General features: G+C 36.7%; 1 protein-coding gene and 1 long non-coding RNA gene across 5 annotated transcripts in view; one reads left to right on the top strand and one right to left on the bottom strand.

Moving 5' to 3' along the window:
- Nucleotides 1-17,877, top strand: part of WIPF1 (WAS/WASL interacting protein family member 1) — a 172,750-nt gene that overhangs the window by 76,158 nt on the left and 78,715 nt on the right. The window lies entirely within an intron of this gene.
- Nucleotides 5,969-17,877, bottom strand: part of LOC141507734 (uncharacterized) — a 42,804-nt gene continuing 30,895 nt past the window's right edge. The window contains exon 3 of the long non-coding RNA XR_012474262.1: nucleotides 5,969-6,409. This is a non-coding gene — a long non-coding RNA (uncharacterized LOC141507734). The remainder of the gene's footprint in view (nucleotides 6,410-17,877) is intronic.

A 17,877-nucleotide genomic window follows, 5' to 3' on the forward strand; every position in this document is an offset into this window, starting at 1 on the left:
CAACTTCTGAATGGGAATGAAGGGGGAGATAAGGGGGGGGGGGAATAAGGTGGGAGTAGGGGAGGGAGAGGGGACAACACAGAAACTAGATGAGGAAGTACTGAGTTTAAGTAATGCAGCTAGTGAGTCTAAGAAGAAAACATAATAATGTGCCAATGGAGAGATGAAAGTTAGCAGAGCATGTGTAAAAACTATGAGATCAGACCATTTTGGGGGTACTTTGGGGAGTCTTGATTCACAATTAAAAGAAGAGAACCCCAGGACAGAGTTTGGGGACTGATTAATGGGAGGCCAATGCATCTTGAGAAAAGTTTGAAAGGACTCAGGACCATTCAACCTGGAGAAGAGAAGGGTGAGAGGGCAATTTAATCATTATCTTCATGTATACAAAGGTCTTTTACACTGTTGAGTGTGACAACTGGTTTTAGTCTCCTTTGAGAAGGATCAGGAGAAAACTTGTTTAAATTGCCAAGTAAGGAGGAATCTAGGTTAGAGAGAGAGACAGAAGAATTTCCTGATAATGACGGTAGAGAGGGACAGGAGGTTAGGTGGCCTTTCTGAAGATTTTCAAAGACAAGAAAGATTGCTCACTTGACTAGAACGCTTTGGGGGCAGCTATGACCAAAGTTGGGGTGAAGGCAAGGAGAATGAGAATAGACTATCTAATTCTCTTCTAGCACTGAGTTTTCTATGATTTCTTATCATAGGTTGATAGGAAAAAAGAAAGAAGGGGAAAAAGAGGAAGGGGGGAAGAAAAGGAAAAAAGAATGAAAGATACAAAAGAAAATAATTTGAGGCTAAGGGGAGTCCTGGAAATGAATGTGGATTCACTTGATAGTTATATTCCAATGATGTGAAATAACCAAAATATTGATAAAAGAGAAAGATCATTGTTTCATGTTTACTAATAGCAGTTCTTTGGGTTGTGATACTTTTTACTATTTTATTGTGCAAATATGGAGAGACAACACAAAGAAAAAGCAGAATTCTTATTAGTAGGAGTATTCACCTCAAGAACTGCATGTGTAGAAATCTTGTGCTAGTTCTGTCAAAAGCAGTCCATAGTTTGATCCATGGGGATGTAATGAGCAAACCCTTCATTGGTGGATGGTGCCCTTTACACAGATGGCTAGAGGAGAAATGACGCCAGTGGATTGCAGTGGGACTGCCTTTTGCTACATGATAGCTGCACTTTAGCCCTTGGGTGACTACGTGCAGCCCTGCGCTGTGGTTTGATTCCCTCAAAACAGAACTTTCTTCTTTCTTTCTTTTTACTTTCCTTTTTTCTTTTCTTTTATTTCTTTCTTTCTTGTTTTTTGTTTTTGTTTTTTTTTTTTTTTTTTTTTTTGCAGAGTTTTGTTGCTCCGTAACACGTGGCCTATTCATTTTAACAGCCCTGGGCAGGGATGGCCTTTTATTGTCTTACAATAGTTTCCAGTGGGCAACTGAGTGGTTTTTAAACTTTATTTAAACTAAATGTCATTTCCACTTCCTTTGGCAGCATCTATGCTTTCTGCCTTTTCTCCTCTCCCTATTCCCATTCATTCATTCAAGAAATGTATGCTAGGTGCTGAGGGTAGAAAGACCAAAATTTGAAATCTATAGCATCAAGTCACTCATGTTCTACTAGAGATGATACAAAATGTATGCTAGTTAATACAAATTAAAGCTATTTCAAAGAAGAAGGGAATGATAACTGATGGAGATCAGGAAAGGGCTGGCTCGGGTGGAAGGTGACACCTGATTTGGGCTCTGAAGGAAGTTAGGGATTTTATGAAGTGAAGGTGAAAAGGAAATATAGTCCAGATATGGAGAATCTTTTCTACAAAAATGTGGAGGCTGATAACAAAAAATGACTTTTGGTCTATTTATCTTTTTTTTATTTTCACCCCCCTCTTTCCTACCTCTGGCCCAGCTGCCCAGGCAAGATTTCACTCACAGAACTTTTTCAGTTATCCTAGGTCTCACTGAGGGTGGTCCACCTAGAAAATTCAGATGAAACTGGCAACGGTGTAATACTTCGGGATGGGCTCAGACTGGCACTGTGTTGATGTTCTACAAGAATTCTGGTTGGGAGTTGGGGGTGGTCAGCTCTTAGAGCTTTCTGGAAATCCACATCTCCTTAATTGTTCCCTTCTCTATGGCTTTCTGTGTTCGTGCTTTAGAAAATTTAAGAAGTATCTTTAGGCAAGGTCTCTATCAAGGGACAATCCAAAGGATCCAAGGACCAGAATGACTTCTAGAAGAAGAAGGACTCAACTGGAAATAGATAGTGGATCAGCGAGGAGGAAATGAGATGCCTAGACTAGGAGAATGCATGAAAGAGAAAAAAAATTAGAAATAGAATTTCAAATGGAATTTTTGAAAAAAATAATTTCAGATAGAAAGACTGGAGGTCAGACTAGAAGAGCAAGACTGGGGAAAAAGTGTGTGCACATGAGTTTAAATCCAGACTCAGACAAGCTGTGTGACCCTGGTTAAATCACTTCTGTAAAATACAGATAAAAATAGCACATCCCCCCTAAGGATGATATAAAGATCGAAGACAGAATATTTCTAAAACAGTTTCTAACTTTAAACGCTATATAAAAGACAGTTATCATTATTATTATTATTATTATTATTATTATTATTATTATTATTATTATTATTATTAAGAAAAAGAGCAATTTAGTGTGGAGGAGCGAAATTCACTGAGTGGCTTTTGTGTTTTGGTTTTGTTTTCTCTTTTCATTCTCTTTCACAGGGAGATTAATGTAAGCAATGGATCTTAAAAGTGGAATTCTCAGCTTACTGAATTCCCTAAGAAGATCAACAGAGGCTTAGCTGGAATATCTCTAATTCACCTAGATCTTTAACTACAGGCATATTTGCTTTGCTCAATCTTCTTCCTCAATTCCTTATTAAAAGTAAAGTCACAACCACTGACATTTGGGGCCATTGTATGTTTTAGGGAAGTATATGCAAAATATTTCAGGCTGAGGGAGAAAAAATGAACAATATATAGTTCTGGGTGTAGCCTTTATAATGTAATAAATAGTTCTTTCAGATGCAAGTCTTGAGAACAGACTTTTTGAACATAGGCTCTTGTATAACAAGAAGCATCTGGAAGACACAGTTATTTGATTACTGGACCTGGGGTGAGGAAGACCTGAGTTCAGATCCAGCCTTACACACTTATTAGCCATGTGACTCAGGAAAGTCACTTAATTTCCATCTGCCTCATTTTTTGCCATCTGTAAAGTAGGGATAATAATGTTACCTATTTCCCAGGATGGTTGTAAGGATAAAATAAGATATTTGTAAAGTGCTTAGTGTCGTGCCTCAAACACTTAACAAACATTGATTTCCTTCCTTTACACATGTCTACTGTATTACAACTGTCAGTTCTACTTCTGATATAATTGCCTTATGCATTTGACTACTCAATGCTCTTTTTTTTGTTTAGGTTTTATAAGGCAAATGGGGTTAAGTGGCTTGCCCAAGGCCACACAGCTAGGTAATTATTAAGTGTCTGAGACCAGATTTGAACCCAGGTACACCTGATTCCAGGGCTGATGCTTTATCCACTGCACCACCTAGTCACCCCTACTCAATGCTCTTAAAAACTCTCCAAAAAAATACGATATAGAGAAGGTGCCAGTCTTCATCAAGAGAGGAAATTTCTTCATCTGGGTGTTCCATATTTTTTTTAAAAACCACAGATCCAACCCCTATCAACATGCATAGAAGATGGGACTTGAGCCACTGGGGACCTATATTTGAATTCTGCCATAGATCACCTAATGTGATTGTGCACAAGTCAGTTAACTGCTTAGAGACTATTTCCTCATCTTAAAAAAAAAAAAGGAAAGGAATAATATTTATGTTACCTCCCTCCCAAGTTGATAAAGAAAAGCACTTTGAAAACCTGAATTACATACTACTGCCCCCTACCCTGAACAGACCTGATTTATATGTGAAATGTCCTTCCTTTTCATTTCTGCCTCTGAGAAACAGTAGTTGCCTTCAAAGTCCTACACATATACTTCATATATACTGAAATTATCTATCTATGTATCCCTGTTACACTCAGGTCCTGTAGTCACTTGTCACACTTGGTACATATTACATTCCCCATAGTGAAGGGAAAGCTCCCTGAAGGGGTCATTTTATCTTCATTTTTTCAGGGTCTTTTTTTGCAAGACAAATGGGGTTAAGTGACTTGCCCAACGCCACACAACTAGGTAATTTTAAGTGTCTGAGGCGGGATATGAACTCAGGTACTCCTGACTCCAGGGTTGGTACTCTATCCACTGCGCCACCTAGCCGCCCCAGTTTTATCTTTATTTCATCAACATCTTGTACAAATAAGTCATATGTTAAAAATGAGCTATTGTGAACCTTAAAACATTATAGAAATATGAGTTGTCTTTATCTAAACCGTATCATGATGAGAATGAACAGTTTTTTTTAAATTATTATCTGTATTTTTTAATGCTTCAATTGCCACCTATGAGCAGGTTATCACCACTTTGGTCTCTGGCCTAGATGAAAGAGTCTTCTCAACAGTAGCTAGTTAAAGAACCATGGAAGGACAACTTTTATTTTTTGTGTTTTTTGTTTTTTCTAGTACTCTGTTTAAAAAAAAGTTCACCATTTATAATTTATAAGTAGGTAAATTTTGTAGAATTTGAGGTGGTAAAGAGAGGAAACAGATTTGGGTTCTGTCTGTGTTTCTATAGTGCCACAGATAAGGGATACATTCTTTAGCAGTGCAAACATCAGGAAACTCTCAGAAGACTCTAATTTGTTCTATATTCTCCTGCCTGAATGCTTGAGAGGAATCCCCTGACCATTATCTAGTAACTGTCTATTCATAGCAATGTTCTACAAAAGCACAGAATCATTGGTGCCGCTAACTACAAAATTATTTTTCTTATCTTATACTTTTTAACTTGCATTCATTTTATCTAACTTAAGTCCTTAACAAAACAGCAGAAGTACAATTCTCCTCCTTGGAGGGGAGAACTGAAACATGGTAAGGCATGGTTGTTGTCATTCATTCTTAAAGGACCAAAATGACATCACAGTGGAGTTAAGGTGCAGTGTGTCTGACTATGGCTGATCAGACCAAAAGATCAGACTACTGAGCAGTCATAAATAATGCACATGAACACTTGAAGTGCAGATGTCTAAATTTATGTATCTCACATTTCTTTTGAACTACTGTAATTGTGCTTTGCTCATAGAGTACAGTGTCTTCTTTGATGCAGGCACATCATACTGGGTAGTCCTCTGCCCTTGTCTTCCACATCTTACAATTGATTCCAAAGTTCTTTGGAGAGAAAGATCTTGAGAGTGTCCTTGTATTGCTTCTTCAGACTTCCATAAAAGAATTCAGTCAGAGGTTCTATGAAAGACCAATGGAATTACCCAATGTGTTTTGGGAGGAATCCACATCAAGTGCTCACCAGGCTTCTCCCTTATTAGAGGGTTTTTTTTAAGTTTTGGGGTTTTGTTTTGTTTTTTTGGTAAGGCAAATGGGGTTAAGTGGCTTGCCCAAGGCCACACAGCTAGGTAATTATTAAGTGTCTGAGACCGGATTTGAACCCAGGTACTCCTGACTCCAGGGCCAGTTCTTTATCCACTGTGCCACCTAGCTGCCCCCATTAGAGGTTTTTCAGACTTGAACTGGATAACCACTTGTAGGATAAGTTGTAGAAAGGATTAGATATGGCTTTGACCAGATTGTTGTTGCTATTTGTCTTTGTTTTTGAAGCTGACTCTGAGAGTCCTTCCAAGGTACTACTAAGACCTTCTGATCCTGTGACTGTCTTACCAGTTTAGCACATTCCAGTGTCCCTTTCACTATTTTCTTTTACAAACTATTTCCTACTTATTCATGTCTATGTCTAGAGTTTAATTTTGAACAAATATATTTGTTTATATTTATAGGATATATATATATATATATATATATATATATATATATATATATATATATACACACACACGTCCTTTTTCAATGTCTCATATTGCCTTGATTTATAATAATGGAGAATTTAAAAACAAAGGAATTCTGCTGTGGAGAGAGAGAGAGAGAGGGAGGGTTTGGTTTGCTTCATTTTTAGGCAAAACTTTTCTGGATTAGCTTAATTATATCTTTGGGCCTGAAACTGGTTTTTAGGAGAATGTTGCCAGAACTCTCCTTATGAAAGAAGGTCCCCATAATCTTTCCATTTAAAGAAATCATAAGTGATGTGACATTTTGGGAAAAAAGGAATCACTTTTGTTGTCAGGTTGTTATTGTGATAATTTCTTTGTGCTCAGTCTGTCAGCAGTTGTTGCATTTGTTTTTCCTTCAGTGTTGACAGTAAGGACTGCATTGTGGGGTCCTGTTCCCTCATACTCTTCTCCTGGAAGTATGCTGTTAAAAACCAAAAAAACAAATCTCATCAGCTTGCTGAGCAGAGAGGTAGAAGTAAACAGATTTAGGAGACAGGTTGGATTTGCTTTTTGTTACAGGACAGAAAGATTAATGTTGAAAATGCTCAAATACTCAAAATTATATTGCATGTAATTGAAAAAATAAAATACAATAGCATTAAAAAAAAAAAAAACAAGCAAGATAAGGCTTCAAAACTCAGGGGAAAAAAAATGGAGATCTAGTACCCAGAGTGTGGAACTTGAAGTCCTCAGACACTACCACCTATAGGACCCTGGGTAAGACATTTAATCTTTGCCTCAATTTCTCCGCCTGCAAAATGGGAACAATAGTACTTACTTTGCAGAGTTATTCTAAGGATCAGTTGAGATTATATTGCAAAATGATTAGTATACTGGTATAGTAGGTGTCTCATAAATACTGTTTCCTTTCTTCCTTCCTTCAAAGTTTGTTTTGCCACTATGGCATGACTTCTTGGAAGCATGATATAGTAGATAGAAAGTCAAGAAGTCCTGGACTTAAATTCTGTTTCAGATATTTACCAGCTCTATGGTACTGGTCAAGTCACCTAAACCTCTCTGGGCCTTTTCATTCATTCATTCATTCAGTTTATGCTAATATTTTTTGAAGAATTTGATTAATTTTTTTCAAATTTGGATTATTACTAAGAGGTGTCATTATGCCTCTTAAATTTCATTTAGGGGGTCATTCTTCTAGAGGTAAGTTTTCTAAGTTCCAGGAGATTTTTGTTTGTTTGTTTTTTGCAAGGCAATATTTCTGTAAAAGGTTCAGTGACTGGCCCAAGGTCACACAGCTAGGTAATTCTTAAGTGTCAGAAACTGGATTTGAACTCAAGTCCTCCTGACTCCAGGGCCAGTACTCTATCCACTGCCACCTAGCTACCCCAAGATATATGTTTTTTGAATGAGGTTCACAGTTCATGGAATGTCTCCTTGAATTCTTGAATTAAATTATTGAAATAATTTCATTTGTACTATATACATTTATACATACTACTTTACTAGATAAGTTTTTTAAAAAAATTATCCTATGTATATATTCTTGATCTCATCAATGAAATTATAACCTCCTTAAGGATAGTAACTATGTCCTATATATTTTCTAGCACAAGGCTTAGCACATAACAATACTGATAAATACTTAATTCTTTCATTTATTTATTCAGACTACCTCCTACTCCCTGTACAGCTGGTACCCCATCTCCCCCTGCACCAAATCTCAGGGTTTATAATCCATCTTTGGAGTTCCAGAAACACTTAATGCATGACATTTAGCACATGCTCCTTTATATTATTATTTATCATTTATGTACTTATCCTGTCTCCCTAATTTGATGGTAACTCTCAGTCCTGTCCTATAGCAGTAACATGTATTGGTGATGGTAACTTTCTCATGGAACAATTACCAAGCTAAAAATATTAGAGAAGTTATGTCTATTGGAAATTGTTTGAAAGATAACATGTTACTAAATATGAATCTTGGTACAGAAATGAAAAGTAACTGACTTTCTAGATTCAACAGAATCTCAGGAGAAGATGGGAATGGGGAAAAGAGATTAAAAAGAGTAGAAAATGGTTTGTTCAAATGTAGTTCAGTCAAGTAGATGCATATACATAGATGTATGTTTAATATATATATGTACATATGTGTTTGTGTATCTATATCTATACATATAGATATAAATATAGATACACTATTTATGGTTCCAGGAACATTTGAATTTGGCAAAAGTTTGGGTTAGAAGATTTCAGATGCTATTGTTATTATACAAATCTCAGAGAGGAAGGAAAAAACCATAGAATCCTAGCATTTTAGAGCTAAGGAACATTGTGGTTCTTTTATCATTTCAGTCATGTCCTATTCTTCATGACCCTATTTGGGGTGGCATAAATAATGAAGTGACTTGCCATTTCCTTCTCCCTTTCATTTTTGGATAAGTAAACTGAGACAAACAAGGTTAAGTTACTTTCCCAAGGTCACACAGCTAGGAAGTGACTCAGATCAAATTTGAACTCAGGTCTTCCTGACTCTTAGTCCCAGTGCTTTATCCATGACACCATCTGGTGGTCCTGAGGGACATTAGAAGTCATCTAATTTTACAGATGAAGGAACAAAAGACCAAAAAGTTAAGTAGCTTTCCCACAATCACACAGTTAATTAGTTGTATAGCCAAGAGTAAACCCAGAAATCAAATATCCAAGTATTTTGTTTCCCAGTCTAACTTATTTCAATTATAAGAGAATAGGATTTCTCAGATGAATCCTAAAAAAGGAAGATGGTAAAATATAGGGATGTAAATAGGATAGAGTAAATAGGGCTTTTCTTCAGGGCCCTGAATTTATAAAATGTTTAAGATGACCATTGTCCTTGTATCTCTACTAGAAAGAAATGACAAGAGACAAGGAACTGCGTAGTCTTGTTCTTACACTGTGCAGATGTTGTCAAGGCAGTATTAACTCCTACTTGGTTCTATTTCTGAGTTGCCTGTTACAGGTCCCCAGGGGCTGGAAATACTGTATCTTTGTGGTGATAGAAGATAGCAATGAATCAGGACCCTCTGCTAAATTGGGAAAGTATTGGGGAGTATTGAAAGCAGCACTGGAATCCAGGACCAGTCAGACAACCTCACCCTAACATCAGCTGTATCCCCATACTCATTCATTACCCCTATTGTTTCATCTTTGCTGTATATGAAAATCCTTCAGAAAAAGAGAATATCTATCCAAAGCTCTGATTTGGATGCCCTAGTCACGAATATCGCTAGTTATGGCTGTGAAATGAGAAGGGCCAAGTCATCAGAAATTAGCAACCTTTTTTCCAGTTACATACTTTGATAGTTTTTCAATATTCATCCATTTGCAAATGTATAAGTTAACATTTTTCTACCACCCTCCCTGCTCTCCTTGACTGGGAACAATCTGGTAAAAGTTGTTCATGTACATTTCTGCTTAACATATTTACATATTAGTCATTTTGTAAAAGGAATTAGAATTAAAGGAAAAGGAAGAAAACCATGAGACAGGAAGGAAAAACTTGAGGTTTTTAAAAAATGTATTCATTTCTTTTTAACTACATGCTATGATAGTTTTTACCAGTCATTTTTTTGTAAGATTTTGAGTTTTACATTTTTTCTTTCCTCTTTTCCTTTCTCCCTTCTCCTTGACAGAAAGCAATCTGATATAAACTTTACATTTATAACCTTACTAAACACAGATCGATATTGATCATGTTATGAGAGAAGAATCAGATTCAAATGGAAAAAAGAAAACATTAGAGAGAAACAAATGACATAATGCAGAAGACAGTTTTTAAAAATTGAAGATGATAAAGTTTGGTCTTCTTATAAACTCCACAGTTCCTTCTCTGGATAAGGATGGTATTTTCCATCACAAGTCTTTTAAAATTGCCTTTGATTATAGTTCTGCTGAAATGGACAAATACATCATGGTTGATCATCATCCCAGGCTATTGTTAATGGTAATAATGTTCTTCTGGTTCTGCTCATTTCACTCAGCACCAATTCATGCAAGTCTTTCTAGGCTTTTCTGAAATCCCATCCCTCGTGATTTTTATAGAACAATGGTGTTCCATCGCATACATATTCCATAACTTGCTTAGCCATTCCCCAATTGATGAGCATCCCCTCAATTTCCAATTCTTTACCATTCCAAAAAGAACTGCTATGAATATTTTTGTGCTTGTTGATTTTTAACCCTTTTCAAGATCTCTTCAGGATACAGACCTAGAAATGGTATTGATGGATCAAAGGATATTTTTAATGCTCTTTAGGTATGATTTCAATTTGTTCTTCAGAAAGGTTGTATCAGTTCACAATTTTACCAATAATGCATTAGTGTCCCAGCTTTCCTACTTTCCCTCCAACACTGATCATTTTCCTATCTAGTCATTTTGATCAAACTGAAAAGTGTGAGGTGGTGCCTCAGAGACCTTTTAATTGCATTTCTCTAATCAATAATAATTTAGAACAGTTTTTCAAAAGACCATATATTGCTTTGATTTCTTTGTTTGAGAATTGCTTTTCCATATACTTTGACTATCAATTAAGGTATTACTAAAGATAAGAGAAGTTTAAAAAAGTGAATATACATTCAGATTCTGTAGTTTTGTTGTTTTTCCCCCTCTGGATATGAATGGCATTGTTCATAACAGTTCTCCCAGGATTGTCCTAGGTCTGTGATCTGCTGAGAGGAACTACATCCATCATAATTGATCAGCTCCTAATGCTGTTGTTAACGTGTACAATGTTCTCTTGGTTCTGCTTCTTTTCCTCAGCATCAGTACATGTAATTCTTTCTATACTTCTTTAAAGTCTGACCAGTCATGATGTCTTATAGAACAATAGTACTCTATAACATACATGTACCATAACTTGTTCAGTCATTCCCTAATTGATGGGTATCCCCTCAATTTCCAATTCTTTGCCACTACTAAAAGAACTATCAATACTTTTCCCGTTTTTTATGGTTTCTTTTGTATATAGGCCTAATATTGGTGTTGCTGGGTCATCGGTTTAATTGCTCTTTTGACATAGTTCCAGATGAAATCATTAACCTTTTCTCAGTAATAGAATAACAGATTTCTAGTCTTCATTACAAGAAAAATTCACCCTCCCTTGAACTTCAAAGTTCAGTGAACTTCAGATGCTGGTTTCATCTCAACTTGTTTATAAAAGCACTATTGAGAGCAGTTTGATTTCTGAGAATTACAGGAGGAACCAATCACTGGAAGAAACCTTAGAAATCAATTAGTTCATCTCCCTCATTTTTACAGGAGAGGAGACCTAAACCCAGAGAAGGGAAGCAATTTGTCCAAATTTATGTTTAAATGTATACGGACACAAAATATCCAATGCAACAGAGCAGTATTCAAACCTGGATCCTCTGACACTCCATCCAGTTCTCCTTCTACTACATCAGGCTCACAGAGATGGAATTGAGTGGAATGTTCTTTTTTGGGTGGGCAAGATCAAAAAGGCTCTAATATATAATTTCTCAACTGTCATCTTAAATTTTGTTCTTAATGATGTCCAGCTTATTTTTTTATCTTAAGTCCGAAACAATGTTTTACTGAAAGAGGCCAAACGTGGAAAAAACATTGTTTTTAAAGATTGATCTAATTACTATCTCATTAGGGTTTTGAACTTTACAAATTCATTTTTGGCATGTGAATAAACAAGGTCATTCTGAACAAAAAACAACTTTTTGGCCCTGTGGGATAGCTATGGGAACTTCCCCACCTTTTGGGATTACCCTCCTCTTCTCCTCAGTCAGCTGCTTTCTCATACCCCATACCTCATATCTCAGCTCCCCTGGGGGTCTGTCTAAGGAAAGATTGGCTAAGTGGGGGGAATTGCCCAAGGGGGGAAGAAGGAAGAGAAAGTAAAGGACTTTAGTTTCTGGCTGGTGGGGGGGGGGGGGCAAGGAGAGGGGAGGAGCTCCTGCCAGAAGAGATTCAATACATCACTTTGCTGTAAGAAAAGTATATATGCAGTTTTCCTGAAGAATTCAACTTCTCTTAAATCTTTGCCTTCTCTGTGGCAATGATGGAATTAGACTAACTGATCTCTAATGTCTCTTCTGGTTCTAAATCCTCTTACCCTGTGACAAGTTTCCTCCCCTCCCCTATTTTCCCATCCCCTCCTCTCCCCTTTTCTTTCTGTCTTCTCCCTTTCCCTCCCCCCTCCCCCTCCCTTCCCTTTTCCTCTATCCTTTCCTCATTCCCTTACTTTGTGACTATAAGTAATATGTTCATTATTAATCATACTTATTTGATACATTTTACTTTTAATTTGTGATGAAATATAAATTATCTGTAATGCTTAGAATCTGGGAGCTTAATGTTTTAGGTGTCTATATATGCTTAAACTCTGTCTTCTTCAGTTTGATGCTATAGTCTACATCCTCTGGAAACACCCTTGTCCTGTGCCATAATGAGCAGTGGCAGTCAGTCTTTCCTCCTGTGGGCTCCTGCATGCTGCATTGGGCTAGTGTGGTAGAAGCTACACCTGCACCCTGGTAGATGCCCCACTGTGATCTGATTACCATGCCTCAGCTGGTCTGTGAAGGGGAAAATTAAGGTGAGAGAGAAAGGGGGATTGAAAAATGAGAGAAACATAGTGAGAGATCTGAGATTGAACCTGACTCCTTCCAATCCAATATTGGAATGTGATAAGATTATAGAAGCCACCTAAACAAATGTACTTGAGGGCATTGTGGGGTAGGGAAAGAGATCAGGGACATCAGAGAAAGCTCCATGTCTTCCAGTCCAATATTGGAATGTGATAAGATTATAGAAGCCACCTAGACAAATGTACTTGAGGGCATTGTGGGGTAGGGAAAGAGATCAGGGACATCAGAGAAAGCTTCATGTAGGAAACAGTAGGGGGGCTGAATCTTGAAGGAAGAGAATAATTTGAATAGGCAAATGAAGTAGGAGTAAGATAGAGAAATGAAGGATTATTTGGAGTGGGGGTTCTTGGTCTTTTGTGTGTTATGGATCTTTCTGGTAATCTGGTGAAACCTATGGACCCTTTCTTAGAATTATGGTTTTTTTTAAATGGATAAATTTAAGTGTGTAGGATTAAAAAAAAGAAAGTAAAGGACTTAAATTTCTGATGATAGAGAAAGCTAGTGCTGGATGAGATTCATTACATCTCTTTATAGGAAGAGAAATGATACATGTAGCTTTCCTGTAGAATTTAATTCCCTTTAACTTACTTCTCTGTGGTAATGATGGGGTTAGACTGGCTGATCTTGTTCTAGATCGGGTTACCATATGACAATTAGTCCTCCCCTTTCCCCACCCAATCATACTGAAATGTAATTATCAAAATATTTGAAAAACAAGTTCACATACCCCAGGTTAATAATCTCTGATCTGCACACATCTAGAGGCCAGAGCGGACAAGATGACACTGGGGAGGAGAAAATCATTTTCTTGGTAATTTCTTAGAGCTGCAATTGTTTCCTAGTGGACTTCTATTTAGATACAAACATTGACTGAATTTTCTTCACTACCAAATACTGGGCAGAAGAACTCGTGCTGAATTGTCCCTGGAGAGAGAATTTGTACACATGGAAGTCCTTTCCAGAGAAGGTCCAGAACTCATCTTTTTATCCTTCACATTCTTGGGTAGAGGAGAGACTGAATAACCACTTACTTAGTACTTTAGATGGGGTGGTTTAGACAAGATGCTTAATAAATATTTGTTGAATTGAATGGATAGTAAACATTTAAATAAGGTTTCTTTAATTACTTTTGCCTATATGGAATGAATTGACTAAAGGTTCCTTCCGATTCTGAGATTCTGGAAAGTCCCTGTTTCTGTTGGAGACCACCTGCCCTGAGGAGGTGAAAGGTTTATTGTAATCTAGTCTTCACTAATCCTAATGTATTAGTGCCAAACACTTGCATTTTGCAGCTGTGGACACTGTTTTCAGGGTTAATTTACTTCTGAGCTGGCTCAACAGTAGCACATTCTCTTAACCTGAGGTCTTTTCAGAAACACACTTAATACTCACACTCAGTACAATTCCATGGCCTGTTTCTGCCCATAGACATGTTAAGATGCCATTGTACCCATCCACAAAATGCTATGCCTGTTTTTAGAAAGTGCCAACTAGGCGGTTTTAGAAGAACAGCCTGTAGATTAATATTTCAAATGCTGATTCACTAATGGAAAGCAAAATGGGGCTGTCAATTGCTTAAACAAATAAGGGATCTTTAATGTTCCCCCAAAACTATTTAAAGGAAAATTTTATGAAGGCATCCCATGCAAACTCTTTAAAACAGTATGATTCTGTTAATGTTGTAGAGAAATACAGTGATTTGTCCAGCTCAGGATTGTTTTGTTGTTCTGTCAACCCACCTTCTCTGCCTGCTGAAAGCAGAAATTACCCATATCAAATCTACAAAATGGGGCACATTTACCTTCAGAATCTTCTCCTTGCCTTTTGTCCAGTGAACTCATTCTTTCAGTCCTCTCCTTCACAGTCCAGACTTTGTTAATGGTCATATAGCTCCCACTTCTTTTCCCCTCCTCTCAAAGTAATATCCTTTGTTTGAATTCTTTTTGGCCTGCTAAAGTGGCCAAGGTGACAATCAAATATTGACTTAGTACCACTATATATATATTGAAGGGAGAGTAAGAGCTGATCTCACCTTCTTCCTCTTCCTGCCTCCCACCCCAAAACAACTTATTTTTAAATTCTCCTATATCTGGTGAGAGCATCATCAACCTCCCAGTTTCCCAGATTCCTAATTCTTGACTTTTCCCTTTCCCTCATCCTCCATCCTCCCTTCCCCCCCATTCCACTGCCAACCCTGGTTCAGTTTCTCTCCTTTAGCTTTGTTCACATTCATTCTTATCTCTTCCTTCCTAGAACTAGCACCCTCACTTTTACCTTAAAACACCTAAACTACTTTATGTCATTCTCCATACCTTGATCTGTATGCATTTTATATATGTATGCTTCATCACCTACTAGAACCCTTATCTTTCTTCAGGGTACACCATATCTGTCATTTCCTCATGAAACCTTTCCCTGATCCTCTAATTATTAGGATTTTTCCTGCCTCAGTTTTATTTATTTGGGCACATGCTCTCTGTCCTTCCAATAGATTATAACTTCATGAAGAGTGTGCATTCTTATTTTCTTTTTCTTTTTCTTTTTTTTGTATATCAAGTTCTAACAAATGACTTGTACATAGCAACCACTTAATAAACAAATACTCATTGAATTTGAACATTTAGCTTTATAGATATTATTTGATTCAGTAAATAGACACTAAATGCCTTCTCTGTATAAGTGGTTGTTCTAAATGGCATTAGACACAAAAAATAAATAAATAAAATAATAAATTTTTAAAAAGAAATACTCCTGGCCTAAGGAGGTTACATTTTATTATAGGGATACAAAATACATACAGATAAATACATAGAGATATTTGCAGAGGAAAGAAGCATTGACAACTTGAGGGGAGTGGGAAGGATAAGACCTAGCCCTGCTGGAGGTAGCACCTGACTTGCTCTTGAATGAAGATAAAAATTCTGAGAGGTGAAAGTGAGAAAGGAGTACATTCTTTCCCACTGGGAATGAATGTTTCCTCATTTTAAACAGTCTCTCACAAAAGACTTCCTGAACCCCTATTCTGAGGAAGCAAAATAAAGACACAAGAAGCACCTGAAGCAGAGTCCAAGCACATATTTCATGGGTGTCAAGTGCCTATAAAATTGCCAGTCTTCCTTCATGAGCAAACAGTGGTTCTCTGTGTTAGATGCTCTACTGTGCACTGTTTGCCTTTTGGAAGAAAGGCAAGACTTCCAGAAGTCTGCTCCTTCTAGCAGGAGCAGCACTATGGATTAAATCAAGATGAATAAGGAAGTGCAAAGAATAAATCAGATTGGATGGGGGGGGGGTGTTGAGAGAGGTAAATCTAGACATGAAGAATAGTCCAGACAGGCACTGGAGATAGAATGCCAAGTTTAAGGAACAGATATTAATATTATAATCCCCTTTTTTTAAAAATGAGAAAACTGAGACTCAAAGAGGTTAATTGACTTGCCCATAATGTTACAGGTAGTGTGTGTAAGAGAGAAAGGGAGAATTCAATCTAGGATTCTCCATTCGTCCAATCAAAAATGATGGTTCCCTTATACCATATCACTTGTATTTCATCAATTGAGGAGAGAAAATAGAAGATAGAATGGATTTGGGTTATTTTTTTATGCTTCAAAATAATTTAGAATATTAAAAAATGTAAAGTGACTGAATAATTGAAACTGAATTTTCATGACTTTTGCAATCCACAAAGATGACTATCCTTAATTGATAGGTATAAATATTGCCCAAATATCATTTTGAGTCCTAAAGGGATGCTCTAATGGTAGTTATTTATTTTGCCTTTAATATGTAAGGGAGCCCTTTCTGGAAGTTTACTTTTAGATCTCTTAAGTTTAAAGTTTTCAGACTCATTTGAAGACATCAAATTTTAAAATGTTCAAATACTGTCTACTGATAAAAACTAGCCCTATTTATCCCAGTCCTAGCTCTTGTATTCTATGCCACATAGACCCCCTTTCTTCCCCCTAGGAAAGAATTCCTAGAGAAATCATTTTGTCTTCTAAAAATAAATAATGACCAGGTTACTCTTGTATATCACAATTCTGGTAAAGCTCCAAGGAAAAAACTATGATTGCTTCTTTACTTTAGTCTTTTTCACCAGAATCTTTTCCTATTTATGCTATTCTAAAAATGAAATCTAAGCTTGGAGTATGATGTTCTTGAGTCTTATAGACTCATCAACCTGGTGACCATAGGTATTTTCAAATCCTTTAGTACCAGGAGAACTTCCAGTACTTGGGACAGATCCTATGAAAATTGATAAAATAGTGGAGATGAGAGGGAGAATGTTTGGGTTTTCTTCTGGAGATGTACCATAGGCTCACAAGTATATAGACATAAAAATCTGATTAAAATGAACATCAAAACTAACTTTGAAAGGGAAAAAGAAGGCTAAGAGAGGTAGTTTGAGATCATATGGAGCCAGTGAGGTATGGAATTGTGGGTGGAAAAAGTTTTTTAAGTTTTTAAGGAGGTTTTAAGTATTAAGTATTAGTAATTTTATTTGTCATTAAATTCAACTAATATTTACTAAGGGCTGAATTACAAACAGAGCAATGAGAGCAGCCTCTACTCTCAAGAAGCTTGCAAAAATATGATTTGGTTGAAAAAATAGTAGCACAAAGAAATAAAAATCTAAGCAAGGTACTCTGAGGAAATAAATATGTGGCACTGGGTATAGAAGTAAGGGATATTATATCTAGTAATTCATTCACTTGACAAACTTTTATTGAATTCCTACAAGTAAAGAATTATAATGGACTAAGATTGAGGACACTCTATATAGTTGGGGAACTTAGAATCTAATGGGCTGAGAGGAGACTAATCAAATTAGTACAAAGGAAATATAATAGGTTTAGTAGAGGGTCTGAGCAAAAAAAATGAAAAAACTGAGATTAGAGAGAGCCCTGTGAGGAGAAGACTTGTGGTTAATAAAGGTTTTATGTATTTGTCATCATAGGAAGGAAGGAAGGAAGGAAGGAAGGAAGGAAGGAAGGAAGGAAGGAAGGAAGGAAGGAAGGAAGGAAGAAATAATAATTGATGGGGATTAGAGAAAGAAAAAGAATCTATTCTGAGCATGGAGAATGGTCCAAGCAAAATCATGGAGATTCAAGAAGTGAGAAAGTATATGAAAAGTAGTCTGGTTAAAATATAGAGTACATGAAGGGAAGTAATATGAGATTAGGCTAGAAAGGGAAGTAGGAACTAGATTATGGAGAACCCTGAATGCCAGAATCAGGAATTTATCCTTTATTTGATAGTCAGTGGGATTCTTCATAAGGTTTT

The sequence above is a fragment of the Macrotis lagotis genome, chromosome 1 (genome assembly GCF_037893015.1).
Source record: "Macrotis lagotis isolate mMagLag1 chromosome 1, bilby.v1.9.chrom.fasta, whole genome shotgun sequence".
NCBI classification, from domain to species: domain Eukaryota; kingdom Metazoa; phylum Chordata; class Mammalia; order Peramelemorphia; family Peramelidae; genus Macrotis; species Macrotis lagotis.